Below are 14,659 nucleotides of genomic sequence, written 5' to 3'. Positions count from 1 at the left end.
CGCTAATAGCACTCGTGTTGTTTTATTATTGTATTGTATTATTTCGTAGAGGGTTTGAAGTATCGCTTTTCGGTCTAACGAGACCGTTCGATGTTTACGGTCTTTACCTAGTGTTATAACTGGTTTAATCTAGTTATCTTCGAGTTCCTCGGTATTATCTACGCCGATACACTGTTTTTCGCCGTTTGCCGCTTGCTTTTCATCGAAATCGAGTCAGTCTCGTCCGAATTCATCTGCCAAACAGATCGACGTCAGACTTCTTTGTACAGAGCGAGCGTATCTCGTTGCTACTACGGCCAAATTAAATTCTGTATTACTCTAATTATATTTGTTTGAATTTCTGAATTGCGGGAATTGCGATCGCGTTGTAAACCAAGGCTCGGGAAGAAGATCTCCGTCGTCTCGCAACAAGATATTTGCCGATCGGATAAAAAATTCTTATCTCCCAAGATTTCCGTCGGTTTAGCCTATATAGGAAAATTTCCGATTCGACAAGGTCTACAATCCCGCATTCACGATTATCTTTTGTACATTAATTCTTTGTTTTCTATTAAATATAGTTTTTGGTTTTTTGTTAAATTTAGTGTACGTTGTTACTATTCATTTCACAACGCGTCGAGCTCATCGCTGAGTATTTCCAGCGATCCATTGCCGTGATTTGATTTGTCACAGACACAAAAATTACGAAGAATAATATATAAAAAGCTACAAAAAAAAAAAAGATACGAAGCATATACAGACCTTTTTATCACAATTTTTCTGTACGCATGCGTCAGAATCAGCCAAGCCCAGACTAAGGAAAGGGTCAAAGAGGGCTATAGCCCCAGGCCTTACTTTTTAAGGGGCTTTAATAATTTTTTTATGTATGTTTATTTATATTAAAAAAAACAATAAATGTGCGTATATTATTTGAGAATAAAACTCGAACAATTTAAAATTTATTTTATCTTGAACGTAACGTTCAAAACAGCACTCTGGACAATACCTTCTTAAATACAGTTTTATCTAAATACAAAATTTCAATGAAACAAACATAAAGCTCGTGTTAGATTATGTGATAATTACGTAATAGTAGATGTAATAGGCCGGTTCTGGACCAATTCGTGTTAGTGTGTCCGTGTGACCTATGGCGAGGGGTAATGACGTCACGCGGGGAGGGGTGTTTTTCCAGGAATCGCCCCTTTGTCTGCGATTCTCGGAACAGATTGTTTATAAATATAACAATAACATAAAAGTTATAAAATTTGATATTTTAATTACGTAATTTGATATTTTTTAAAATAGATAAGTGCGTTATCTCGCCGCGGTATTTTCCTGCGGCATGGCGAATTTCAAAGGGTTGGAATTTTTTTTAAAAGGGGAAAGGGAGGAGGTTTTATTTTTCACAGGGGGTAAGGGGGGGTGTTGGGGGTGATCACGCGAGTCTCAGTCATGGCGTCGGCGGCGAGCGGCGGGGCGGCGGCGGATCGTAAAGGATCGCGCGCCCATCGTTCCCTCTCGCTCGCATCCGTTCGCGTCGCCTATCGTTCCCTCTCGCTCGCTCTCGTTCACGCGTTCGTCACCATCGACAACGACTCGCTCGCACCCGTTCGCGCCGCCTATTGTTTATCAACAATTCTTTTACACGCTCATACGATTCGAATGCGGGTGACGCTGCACGTACACCCCGGCTAATCGCTCCTCCTTATTATCTTATTTCTCTCTCCTAGATACGTATGTTGCATACGAACGAGGCGGGACTCACGCCTCACAATTATAATAAAATGAAGGATGGAATAGAAGCGATTAAAAAAATGATACGTGTCGATTACAAAAGTATATATTTATTATATGAATATGCGTTACAATATATTACACATTTTTTATACATTTATTACAAGCGCAAGTAGTTCGCAATCTACAATTTGTTGTTCGTCGAAGGAATCGCTGCTGCGTATAGCGCTCACCGCCTCGGTGCGATTTCTCGATGCGGAAGCGATTTTGCAAAATCGCTCGTATTTGTCGTCGATCTTCGGTAGGACTTTGTTAAGTACGTTGAACGTTAAAGAGACGCAATCATCGAAATCCAGCATTCGCGTGAACGTAGCTTCGGTCATGGCCATACGTGTGTCGACCGATTCGAGTCGTACAAGTTTCATTTCGTTCATGCGGCAAATTCGTACTGTGAGCGAACCTATGTTCGCAACGTCGTACGGTTGCTTCGGTCGATCGCGAAGCATATTCAGAATTGTCCATCGATGCTCGCACAGTTCCTTCCAGGTGTCGAGCGACATGGTTAATTCATCTCCTCGATTATCACCTATGATGATCTCCGCAAAAACAACGCGTACCAACGTTCACGCCGATCTCTAGATATTTGTATCCCGTTTGGGTCAGCGGGTATCGCCGGCAGAGTAAGCGCGTCACGTATCGTTTTGGCAAGATGCTGGAAATTAAATAAACGCAATTATGAATATTAATATATTAATTGGAAGTAATTAATTTTATAAGAATGAAAAACTTACTCGTTAAATTTGTTCTCGCTAGATGAGGCTTCAGCACCGCAATCATTTCGACGCACTTCGTAACAGTTTCTCTCGTTGTAATACATCGTCGTATTCGCAGTCGTAGAAAAGTCGTGTAGTCGTTGCTGCGGCCAAAGCGAAGAATGTACTGATCGCACGATCTGAGGGTACCTCGAGTCGAGGACGGTTGCGAAAATCCTCTTTTCATTAATTAAAATTTGCATAGAGTGGGGAAATATAAAACGCAGTTAGAAAATTTTTGGAGAGGGTAATTAAGAAAGGGTGATTGGGAGGGTGATTGGGAGAGGGTAAAATAATCGAAAGACGTACATGTATAGGTATGTGATACAAAAAAAGTTTTATTCAAAATTATACGTCATCATTTTGATGGTTACGCCACCAATTGTACAATTTAAATACATTTTGTACGGCGCAATTTTTGCAATGTCTTCTACAGCGGAAAGTATTCGAATCGTCCAAATCGTTGAGCGATTCAACGTTTTCAAAATCATCTTCGATGTTCCTGACGATCAGATTGTCTGTGTAGAATTTGATATCGTCATAGTCGTCGCCGTAGTAATCCTCTTCGAGCATATCTCGCAGCCAATCGCGTTTTTCGAGTCCTTTAACGTATACGATGGCGTGATCGTAGCAGTCCTCCTCATTCTGTAGGGCTCTGATGATCAGGCGTTTAGCCCGACTGTATGGAACGTCCCCATCTTCCCACGCTATACCGTGATGATTTCGTACCAGCCAGGTAACGAGACGTCTGTCATCTCGCGATACTGCACCCCACGACATAGGAGTCGTAAAGACGTAATGCGCGAGAACGGCACCACCTCGCAGCACCGCCGCTTCCTTCACGACGAAACGTCGTCCAATGGGATAACCTTGCAGATCGACGAACGTTGGCGTGGACATGATGATGATGATGACGTTTGACGATGCGACTCAATCGAAGGAAGTTACAATACTGAACACGCGCGAGCAAATTCATTGGTCTTGTTAATTTCCCCCTCCTTTCCAAATCGCATTACTTTTTTAAATGCTTCGAGACAAAATCCGTCACGCGTTCCTGAAGTCGTTCGGTTCGCGACTTCTTATCCGTTTGCGTGAATGCATCAACCACTGTGTTTCCCGAGGGTGTCACTCGATACGTCATTCCTCTGTTCAATAAGTGATCCGTCGATCTAGGATCCGTTTGCGTAGCTTTATCTTCCTTCATGCGACTCGCGTTCTCGCACCAACAAGACGGTTGATACTTTGATGGTTTCATGACGACGATGACAATCTCTCTCTCTCTCTCTATCGACGTTACGCATACGACGGAATGGAAGTGAATACGCAACGTTCGTCGATTCACCGCTTTACATACACACGTCGAAGATCATTTCTACGTGATCTTACGTACAACGTTGGTCAACGGATTGTATTGAACCAAACGATCGTGTATGATGAGACAGTAAGCCGTGGTATTTGGCGCTACATTGTCCTTGCATTCAAACTCTAATCTCACGTCCACGGTAGCGGTTTTAACCGACTCGTTTTGACGCGAGCAGTCGATGATGACGAACGGACCGTTGAGCAGAAACGACGTGACGGTGAGATTCGGTTCGAGATACTCGTAGCCGTAATATTCTTTGCAGAAACGCGCGTACGCGTCGTAGAGAATCGCGTATCTACGTTTGCTAAAGTCGAGGTTCATATCGTCGTACGGGTAGCACTCTGAATTGAGATAGAGCTTCACGTTGGTCAGTTTGCAGTCGTCGAAACGACTGTTGTCCTCAGACATGATGTTCTTTCGACCCGTCTGCAGAGCGAAGATGACGTATCGAGGTTTCTCGAGTTGCGTGGCGGTCTTGATGGCCCACGAGTGCTTGGTCGTGAGTTGCAGTAGCGGAAACTCATACAGATCCCATGAGCGAAATCCCATACTGACGAATCGACCGCTCTCCAAGGTGCGCAACATCGCCAATTTCTTTACCTCGTTTAAAAGTACGTGAGGCATACGCCATTGTATTTTCAGCAAGTCAACCTTAGGCTCGACCGCGGAACTGCCCACCAGACAATTGTTGTCGTTGCGCGCTCGTATGAGAATCAATTCGTGACGAGCGTTGATCACGACGCGTCTATAGTCCTCGCAAAATCCCAGCAGCATGTTGAGCGGTACGCAGAAATTGAAGTAACCGTTCGCATTGATCGTGGGACTGAGCCATCCCGCGTTCCGCAGAATCACGCTCCTGTTGGACGAAACAGTCGCGTAATTTTTCAGCGTGCTGGTTATGCCGACATTTCGGTTACGATCGATCTCCACACCGTCGAGCTCGTATCGTATCTCGTCGAACATGAAGGCGATGCAGTTGTCTCCGAGGATCACGTCAGCTCCCGCAACCACCTTGCCCTTCGTTAATTTTCCCTCGACGTAGAGAAAACTCTCGTGCGGTAGCGTGTACAGATCTTGCTGCTGTATCGGTATTCTTATCTCATCGCTGTGTTCGAACGTCGTATTGGCGAACGGATTGTAAGCGTGAGTCTCGATCTTGACGATTCGATCGTCGAAGACCGGTTCGTCTCGGATATTCAAAATGTCGGACATCGTTCAGATAAAGTTATTTCGCACAGCGAATCCGAGCGATCTCAGAAATTCAACGTTCGTTTCGGTTAGTCTTCTTCTTCTTCCTATCCTTCCGACGCTATTTACAGCGAAATGTTGTTGTTGCGGTTCAAGCTGTTGGATCGTACCAGCACCGAAACTGATCGTTGTAACGCGACTCGTTTTGTTCGGTATTAACATACCACGTTATCGTTGTGGTCGTCGTTGTTGTTGTCGCACGTGCAATCTGACGGTGATCTCCTCTCCGCGAAAGTCGAGCGGTCGACCGTTCTGGTTGGTGACGCGTATCGTGAGATCCGTAACGTATCGCACGATGATCGGCAGGTAAATGACTTGCGTGGGCGTTTCCGTGATCTTATATCCTGGTGGCACTTTCGGTGAAAACTCGTGAATCGTGTGCACGCGTTCGCCGTTGCAGTACGCTCCCGCGGTTACGTTACATTCGATGCGGATAATATTCAGGTTGATTATATTGATCGGTAAGTCGGACTCGTGCCATTTTCGCGGTTGCAGTACGCGGTGTGGTGAGAATCCGAGCGGTCCCAACGAGTTTGGTTTTGAAAAGTTCACCGTGTACGCTGATTTGATCTCGCTTTTCATAGTGTTGAAGTTGGCGCGAATCGTTATCGAGAAATCATCATTCTTCTCATTCTTCTCGCTCTTCTCATTACGATTACCATCGACGGTGTCGCGTTGTCGCGGCATCGCATGTTTCAAAAATTTGTCTATTGCCTGTATCTCATACGATCCCTCGGGAATCGTAATTTCTTACCGTCCGTGCCGTAGTAAAATTTATTGTTTGTAGAATCGACGTTCGGTATGGTGTTGTAAGTCGCAAAGTCCGTGAGACCGAGCTCGTAATCACCGTCGCTGAAATCCAACGCCGGTGAGTAGCTCGAATGGAGAACGCTGCTCCTACCGGTTAACGTGAGCGTGATCGACATGTTTGAAGTGATACTGAGGCAAAGTGCGTCGCGACGTCAGTTTTTAAACGTAATCGCGTCGATTGTACTTAAAAAACATAGACACAGCTGTCCACAGATACTCTGATCGTACGTTTGATAAGATCGTCGATTGTACTCTATCGATGAGACGCCGACTCCGAGATATCGCACCAATTCCACAGGCGGTCGGAGATTACCGAAGCCGTCAAAGTACGCGACGCGATCTCCTCTTTTGGCGTACGCTACCCAGTGAGTCCCCGGACCCGTCACGTTGTCCAGGTTCACGATACCGCTCTCGTTTGTACGCGCGCCACTCGTAGGTAGGGTGTCGCGCATAAAGACCCTCTGAAATAAGGAACGCGCATACGTCTGGCCAGATGATTCAATTGCACGTTCGTAGTCGCACCCGTGGGCATTTTTAACGTCTTCTCGACGTTTTTTTTTTTTTCTCTCTCGCAACAGTCGTACCTCTGCCGTACCTGTACGGCAGAGAGAACCCCGTCCACCGTTGTACGGGGCCAGATGTACGCCGGATCCACCGGCTGCCCGCGCGCAGCTTTTTCTCGTTTACGGCTCTCGCTATACTCGCGGCTCCACCGACAAGCGATCCGACTGCGCCGAGAATCGGAATGATCGGCAGCATGCCACCGCGCTTTGCTGTTGGAAGCATGCGTTTTTTGCGAATCGTACTTCTTCTTCTCCTCTTCGTAATCGTTCTGTTTCTCACAGTCCTCAACCTGTTCTTTCTAGTCGACATACCCATGCCAATTTTCGTTTTAGCTTTCATCGCAGCCCACACGGCTGCTGCGGCGGCTCTCTCGCGTAAGCCTGAATCTTTCGCTATAACGCGTTTTCCCGCTCTCTTGGCGAGTTCTCTGTCCGCTGCGTGTCTATCTGTGAGATCGTTGCTTCGCGCGTACGCCAAGTCGTGCTCGCGACACGCTTCGTCCAACGGATTAACGCCTCGATCGCCTCTCGCTATGCGTTCCTTCAGTCGAGTTCCCGGCCCGCAAAATTGATAACCGGGGATGTGCAGTTCGAAGGGGAGGGCGTTTATCGCGCGATTCAACAAACCCTTGCCGCAGCACTTTACTTCCGACGAAGCGGTAGACGACGTTGACACTCGCCGCACTTTCGGATTAACGGAGCAGGTCCGTCGATGTGCGTTTCTTGCCAGGGTTGATTGTAATGCTCGAGGCACCTGCGGTAGGTTCGAACCTCCGGATCTTCCGTCAAGTGCGGGAAGTTTGTCCCACACGTGATGAACGTAATCGCCGCAGACGTTCAGCAAAACGGCCTTTGGTACGATGCTCAACTGTTCCGCGGTTAAGTTCAACACGTCAAAGGGATGTTTCAGCGCGAGATACATATCGATTAATGAGCTATTCGCGGGTTCGCGCGACTATAAATAGGCGCGCGAGTGATCGTCTCCGTACAGCGGGTACGAGATGCGGTTCGTGCGACAACCGCAGACGATACGCGTCGCGAATTGCGACGACAGATTACGACTGATGGACAGTCTCGAGAGGGAGAAAAAACGCAGACATGGTGAGATGCTGCCAAACACCGTGCGCGCGATCGTGTGCGGTCCATCGAACTGCGGCAAAACGAACGTTCTGATCAGTCTGTTGGAGAGTCCGCACGGTTTGCGTTTCGAGAACGTGTACGTGTACTCGAAGTCGCTGCAGCAGCCCAAGTATCAGTACTTGGAAAGTCTGCTGACGCCGATCGACGAGATCGGCTATTTCACGTTCTCCAACAACAGCGACGTCGTTCCGCCGAGCGAGGCGCTTCCGCATTCGATCTTCGTCTTTGACGATATCGCGTGCGACAAGCAAGACGCCGTGAGAGAATACTTCGCGATGGGTCGTCACTCGAACGTAGACTGCTTCTATCTGTGTCAGTCGTACGCGAGGATACCCAAGCATCTGATACGCGACAACGCGAATCTGCTGATCCTGTTCAAACAGGACGGAACCAATCTGAAACACGTGTACAACGATCACGTCAACACCGACATGTCGTACGACGAGTTCAGTGCGTTGTGTCGCGAATGCTGGCAACGCGATCACGGTTTCGCGGTAATCGACAAGGACAGTCCGCTCGACAACGGGCGATACAGGCGAGGATTCGACGTGTTTGCGGTACCGTCGAGTTGATTTTTAACAGATTGATGATATCGCGCGACAATCAGTCGTCGAAGACGCTTCGTCGAGAACGGATCGCGCGATACGATCGATCGATATGACGGGGAGAAACGACAACCATGACGCGCGCGAGCGTGAAAAGATTACGCGGGAGATCGAGAAGACGAGCGAGGCGATTCGCAGGAAGCATCGAGCCATAAAGACCGACACGATCGACGCCGACATCGCGTCGGAGAAGCGCCTCAAGCCCATCGTCGAACCTCTAAAGCGGATGGTCGAGACCGTCGAGGAATCCGGTATCGCGGTACCGAAGTTGGAGTCGAAATCCAGACGACGATTGTGGTCGACACCAAAACCCGAACGGCGTTTAAACGTCACGTTTGACGATTCGTTGTCGTCGGCAACGTTAGGCGATACGATCGTAGCTAATCCGTCATTGAGTGATACGACCGTCGATTCGTACGTTACGACCGAAAACGTCGAACTTCCGTCGACGCCACGGCCTCGCACATCGACGCCGCGGTTCGGCGTATCGACGCCGCGATCTGGCGTATCGACGCCGCGGCCCAGCGTATCGATGGCAACGATGTATCTGGAAGCGGCGAGCGGTGACAGAAGAATAAATATCGATGACGTTTTCGGTATATACTTTGACACGAACAAAGTAATGCTCGGGAACAAGCACGTCGAATTCGACCATAAGAACGACGATATAATCGTCGCTGGTAAGAGATATCGGTACGGAAGGTCTGTACGAGTTGATTTTCAAGAAGGTACCCGACGAAACCGCTTACACCGAGGCGGATAAACGTCACTACAAGAGCATACTCGAAGCGACGAACGCGCATAAGAAAGATTTCAGCGACAGCGGTCGCGTCATGGGTAACAGAGGCTCAAAGTACGTGAAGGTGATCGCACCGCTGATAGGCGATTCGGCCATCGAGAAGAAAAAGCTCCGGTAAAGGATTACCTCGCCTCATGACGTTAAACGATCACGCGATCGACTACGTGCACTGGGACGATCCTAACGAGCTCGTGGATCGTCTTCGATTGCTGGATGCTTCGCGTCGAGCCGGTCACAACGCTCACGACAACGAAATTCTGTCGATCGTCGAGGAACTGCGCGAGGCGGGTTTGATTATAAATTGATCGACCGGGAGGAATCGAGCGACAGAATCGATCATGTCTAGATCGCGCAAGTCGAGCGACGCAGGTCCCGAGAGGAGGCGACTCGTTGACGAGTTGCACGCCCCGGCGAGAAGAAACTTTCCGCGAAGACGCGTCGTGGTCAAGGGATACGACGATCTGTGGCAGGCTGATATCGTCGAGATGCAACCGTACGCGCGTTTCAACCGAGGCTACCGCTACATTCTCACCGTCATCGACGTACTCGGCAAGTACGCGTGGGCGATACCGCTCAAGAACAAAGGCGGCAGCGAGACGGCTGACGCTTTAGCGGAGTTGATGCGAAAGAGCGGGCGATGCCCGAAAAATCTGCAAACCGACATGGGAAAGGAGTTTTACAACGCCGACGTGCAACGACTCTTCGCGAAACGCGGCGTCAATCATTACTCGACGTACTCGGTAATGAAGGCGTCGATAGTCGAACGATTCAATCGCACGCTCAAAAACGCCATGTGGAAGATGTTTACACTCAACGGTAATTATGAGTGGTTCGACGCGCTACCGCGTCTCGTAGACGAGTACAATAGGCGCAAGCATCGAACGATCGGCATGCGGCCCGTTGACGTGACACCTGATATCGCCAAGAAACTCCTCGACACCGTGTACAGCGCTATAAAGATAGCTGCTTCGGCCAAATTCAGGGTCGGTGATAAAGTACGCGTGAGCAAGTTTAAAATGATTTTGAAAGGGATACACTCCGAATTGGACCACCGAGGTTTTCACGATCGTCAAGGTGCAGCAAACCAATCCAGCTACCTATCTACTGGAGGATTATCGCGGTGAGGCGATATCCGGAGCGTTCTACGAGTACGAGTTGCACCGCGCGACGCATCCGGACGTGTATCTGGTGGAGAAGGTTCTGCGCAAAAAGGGTGACAAGGTCTACGTAAAATGGTTGGGATTCGACGGATCGCACAATTCGTGGATCGACAAAAACAGCATCGTTTAATAAAGTTTTTTTTATTTCACACATGTGTATGTGTGATTGATACAAAATGTATAAAAATGAAAGAAAATATATAACGTACGCATTGTACAATGTTTTACTTCATTAAAATCTTAATTCATAATTACTGCTTCTCATATGCATACTAAATGCACACTGCTAAGGAAAGGACTTGATGACGTAATAGCCGATACTGCGTACGCGTATTTGAAGGGCCACGCGTAAACGCACTAAGATAGGTTCGAGTCGGTTGCGTAGAAACTATAGCGTGGTATTTGTTCTTTTAGGAAGAAATTTAATTCTTATTCCTGGGATAGAACTTAAAGTGGTTTCATAACAAAGGATACTTTAGTTATAATTGAAATAACTATTTGAGTTTTCAGTAAGGTAGTTTGCTAATTTTTAATATTAATTAAAATACAAATTTAGAATAAAAAAACAAATTATACGAATTTAGTGAGATAATTATATAAAAGGAAAAGAGGAAAGAAGACTTAACAAAAGATATAATTTAAACATTTTAAAATTACACAAAGAAAAAGGAAAAGAAATGTGTGGTAGGTTAAAACTAACAATTATAATTTAAGATTGAAGACATTACTCTAAATCTATCTCTACAATTTCTGTAATCCGGGCCGTCGACCTCCGGAAATACCCTGTCGATCAACCTGATCGGAGCCAGAAGGATGTTCCACCGGGATAATAAATAGAATGTTATGATCAGGAGTCGCCCTTCTGGTTTCCTTCCTGATCTCCCTCGGGATCAAATGAAGTCAGGGCCTGTGCTTGTAGGCCTTTCCGGGACGGGATCCCTCCACGGAGTGCAGGTGCTCCGGAGAGTTCGAGGAGAGGTTCTACGACTTCTCTCAGTTCCTCTTGCTCCTCCAGAACTCTACGCTCGGGGCCCAAAGGGGAATGTTCCAGGCTGTCATCATGCCAGGAGATGGTTTCGTCCTCGGCAAAGGGAGTCGACCTCCTCGGGTTCCCAGGATAAAGAGTCGGTGACCGGATGGGAGAGGAGCATGCTCTAGGAGCAACTCCAGGAGAAGGTCGGAGAAATTCAAGGAAACGTCTGGGTATAGGATGGAGTAGGGCGGAACAGCTCCGGCTCAGGTTGAGGCGATGAAGTCGACCTCGAACGCGACGGTGATGGTGTTCGCGGGGAAGTATTCCTCTCTGACTCAATGTCTTCGCTGGTTATCGGTGAGTTGGGAGGTACGGTGGGCAGAGGAACCACGACCGCTCTGATCTGAGTTTCGGAGGTTCCGGTGTGACCTCCTCGGCGCTGCCGCGAATAAGAACTGGACAAGAAACTTTGAACCAGTTCTCGCAACTCGTATCTTGCGATTTCTTCGGGCGCGGCTTTTCTTAATGGATCGAAATTGCTTAATTCCACTAAAAGTATCAATTTGAGTTTGATTTTAATGAAATGATTAAAGCGGGAAAAATGTCAGGGCAACACGCCGCATTCTTCCTTCCGGATCTCTCAATAGATCGCTTCAAAATTCTCCAGTACCTCTGTCCGGATAGACCATCACTCGAGCTAAGGTTTAGATAGTCACCATTTACTGGCAGCATATCGTAACCTCTGCAGGAGGGACCCATTAACCGAATCGAATCAGGAGAGAATTCAAAGGATTCTAAAGAGATGCCTACTTCGGAACCAAACGGCACCCAGCAACACCCACGTCATTCATTTTTCAAGAATATGAATTTTAGAATTTTAGTGAAATCATTTAAAAGAGGAGAAAGTAATGAGGTTAAATGAAATAATGAGACTTACTTTTCGTTGTCTTCGGTTGCTCTCGGACGAGTCCTCGCAACTTCTTTATTAGTATCGGCTCAGCAGTGAGTCACAAGTCACACAAGAAACAATAGTTTTATAACCTTGGAAAGGGGCTAGCGCCGAATTTTCATTTTTGAAAAGTCAGTGCTCTGATTTGGCGGCCATGTCCCTCACTTTTCCTTTTAATTATTGGTTATTCGGATCTTATCCCTTCTCTGATTTTCCTAAGCTCTAATTTTCGTCCTTAGATTTTTAATTAGTGGTGAGGAGTTCCCGATATCTATTGGCCGGAGAGAAAAACTCGGTTGTACTAAACTCCGCCCGCATTGGCTTCCCCTTCCAACCTTCCAGAATATTGTCATTAATAGTTGGGAGAAAATTCCTAAGGACCCCTTTTCGTTATCACCGGGTCGCGTTTGTTTATGGGATCCGGTCGCGTGTCATATTCTTATGACTGCAGAGCTTTCGCCCCCTTCGTTTGTTTATACTTCGTAGTTGCGATCTCAAGTGCTTCACTTATCGCCAGATATTTGATATTGATTCAAATCGTTTTGGGTTCCTTCTAATATTCTTTGAAGAGTTTTCTGTTTAAGTTTTCCGTCGGTATCTATGCCGTGATTGTTCTAAGTTTAATTTAAGCATCCGGCGATAAGGATTTCGGAGTGTAAATTATTTCTTCTGGAAGCCTGGAAGTTCTCTCTCGTCACCAAATAGTCACGGTTTACTCTTTTTATCTAATTTATTAAACGCGTGTCGGAAAAAAGGAGATGTGGAGTCCGAGGACGTAACAAATGTTTTACTTCATTTGTATAATTACATCTATAATACATACTATATACTGCTTACTGCGTACATGTCTATTGCATACTGCGTACTGCGTACATGTGTACTGCATACGGCGTACTGCGTACATGTGTACATGTGTACTACGTAAGGGCATGCTAGCGACTACTAACTCAAACCTGTACATCATCGCATAGTAATATAAAACATGATCGTTTCGTCGGTCGTTTCGAGAGTTCCGCAAAATACTGCTTAAATTTGAAAAAACAGGCAACCATGAACGCCTCAATCAACGCATCAATCAACGCATCGAACACCACAAACACCACAAAATAAATTCAAACTAAGTTTAAACGACATAAGCAACCAAGAACATCACATACACCGCATACACTGCAAAATAAAATATGCGAATGTTAACCCATACATTATATCGCAATTAACCGGTAAAAACCAAAAAAAGAAAAAAGAAAAGAAATACCAACTATTGTACCGTCAGTAAAAAAAATAAAGGGGTAAAGATATATAAACCGGTAAAAACAAAAAAAGAAAAAAGAAAAGAAATACCAACTATTGTACCGTCAGTAATAAAATAAAAGGGTAAAGATACGAGTATAGTTAGAGAATATGACAGCGCTAGGAATAACACATAATAATGTATGTTATTCCACGCATGCTTCATATAACGAGCTCCAGAATTTTATAAAATATTTTAAACCAGATAAAAATACAGTTCCGCAAAATTCAGACTAAATTTTGAAAAAAATGGCAATCATGAACGCCTCAATCAACGCATCAAACACCACAAAGTGAAAATCAGACTAAATTTGATAAAAAACTTGAGCAACCAAGAACATATCATACTCCACATACACCACAAAATAAAAATTATTTTGTGCAATCCAACCGATTTGCTAGCTGCAAAAATCCAACATTTGCAGAACTCTATTACAAATAATACAATTTGAAAAAAACAGGCAATCATGAACGCCTCAATCAACGCATCACTCTCCACAAAATGCAAAATATGCGAATGTTAACAATCACTCGAGAGATCTTGCATCAATCGGAAGTATAATACATCTATAATACATACTGCATAAATATATACTGCATCCATGTATACCGCATACATGTACATCGCATACATGTATACCGCGTACATGTGTACTGCGTTTTTATCGAGGTATGTGATAATGACCCCACGGCAAGGTCTCGGTCGAGTTTGGCACGAGATATCGCTTGTCGTCGTACGGACACAGAGCAATCTTTGTCTCGGACACGGTGTACACCTCGTGCAATTTCGACCTGATGCACGATTGGTCGCGAGTCATAGCGATCTCGTCCTCGAGACACCTCACGTAATCGTCGAACGTTATAGTTCGCGCCACGACTCCGCTCTTTACGCCCTTTGCTTTTTTGGTGTCTTTTCTACCGTCTACCCTGATCGCATACATCTTAGCTCTGAGTCCGACGAACTCTGTGACGATCGCACCGTTACACTCATCCTTCATTAAGCCGGGTATTTTTTTGTTCGCGAGAGGTATACCATACGCGTTATCGGGCGGATAGTCGCTCGTGTCGAACCTCGCGAAAGTCGGTATCATATACTCGTGATGAAACTCGTACAAGCATACTTTAGATATGTCGAGTATAGACATACCGACGTATATCGGCTTGGCGAATTTCACCTCGAGTTTACGCAATTCCACGGCTACGAAATTTTCCGCAAATACGCTTCTGCTGTGAA

The sequence above is a fragment of the Cardiocondyla obscurior genome, linkage group LG09, assembly GCF_019399895.1.
Source record: "Cardiocondyla obscurior isolate alpha-2009 linkage group LG09, Cobs3.1, whole genome shotgun sequence".
Classification (NCBI taxonomy): domain Eukaryota; kingdom Metazoa; phylum Arthropoda; class Insecta; order Hymenoptera; family Formicidae; genus Cardiocondyla; species Cardiocondyla obscurior.
Note: the sequence above shows the minus strand (reverse complement) of the source record.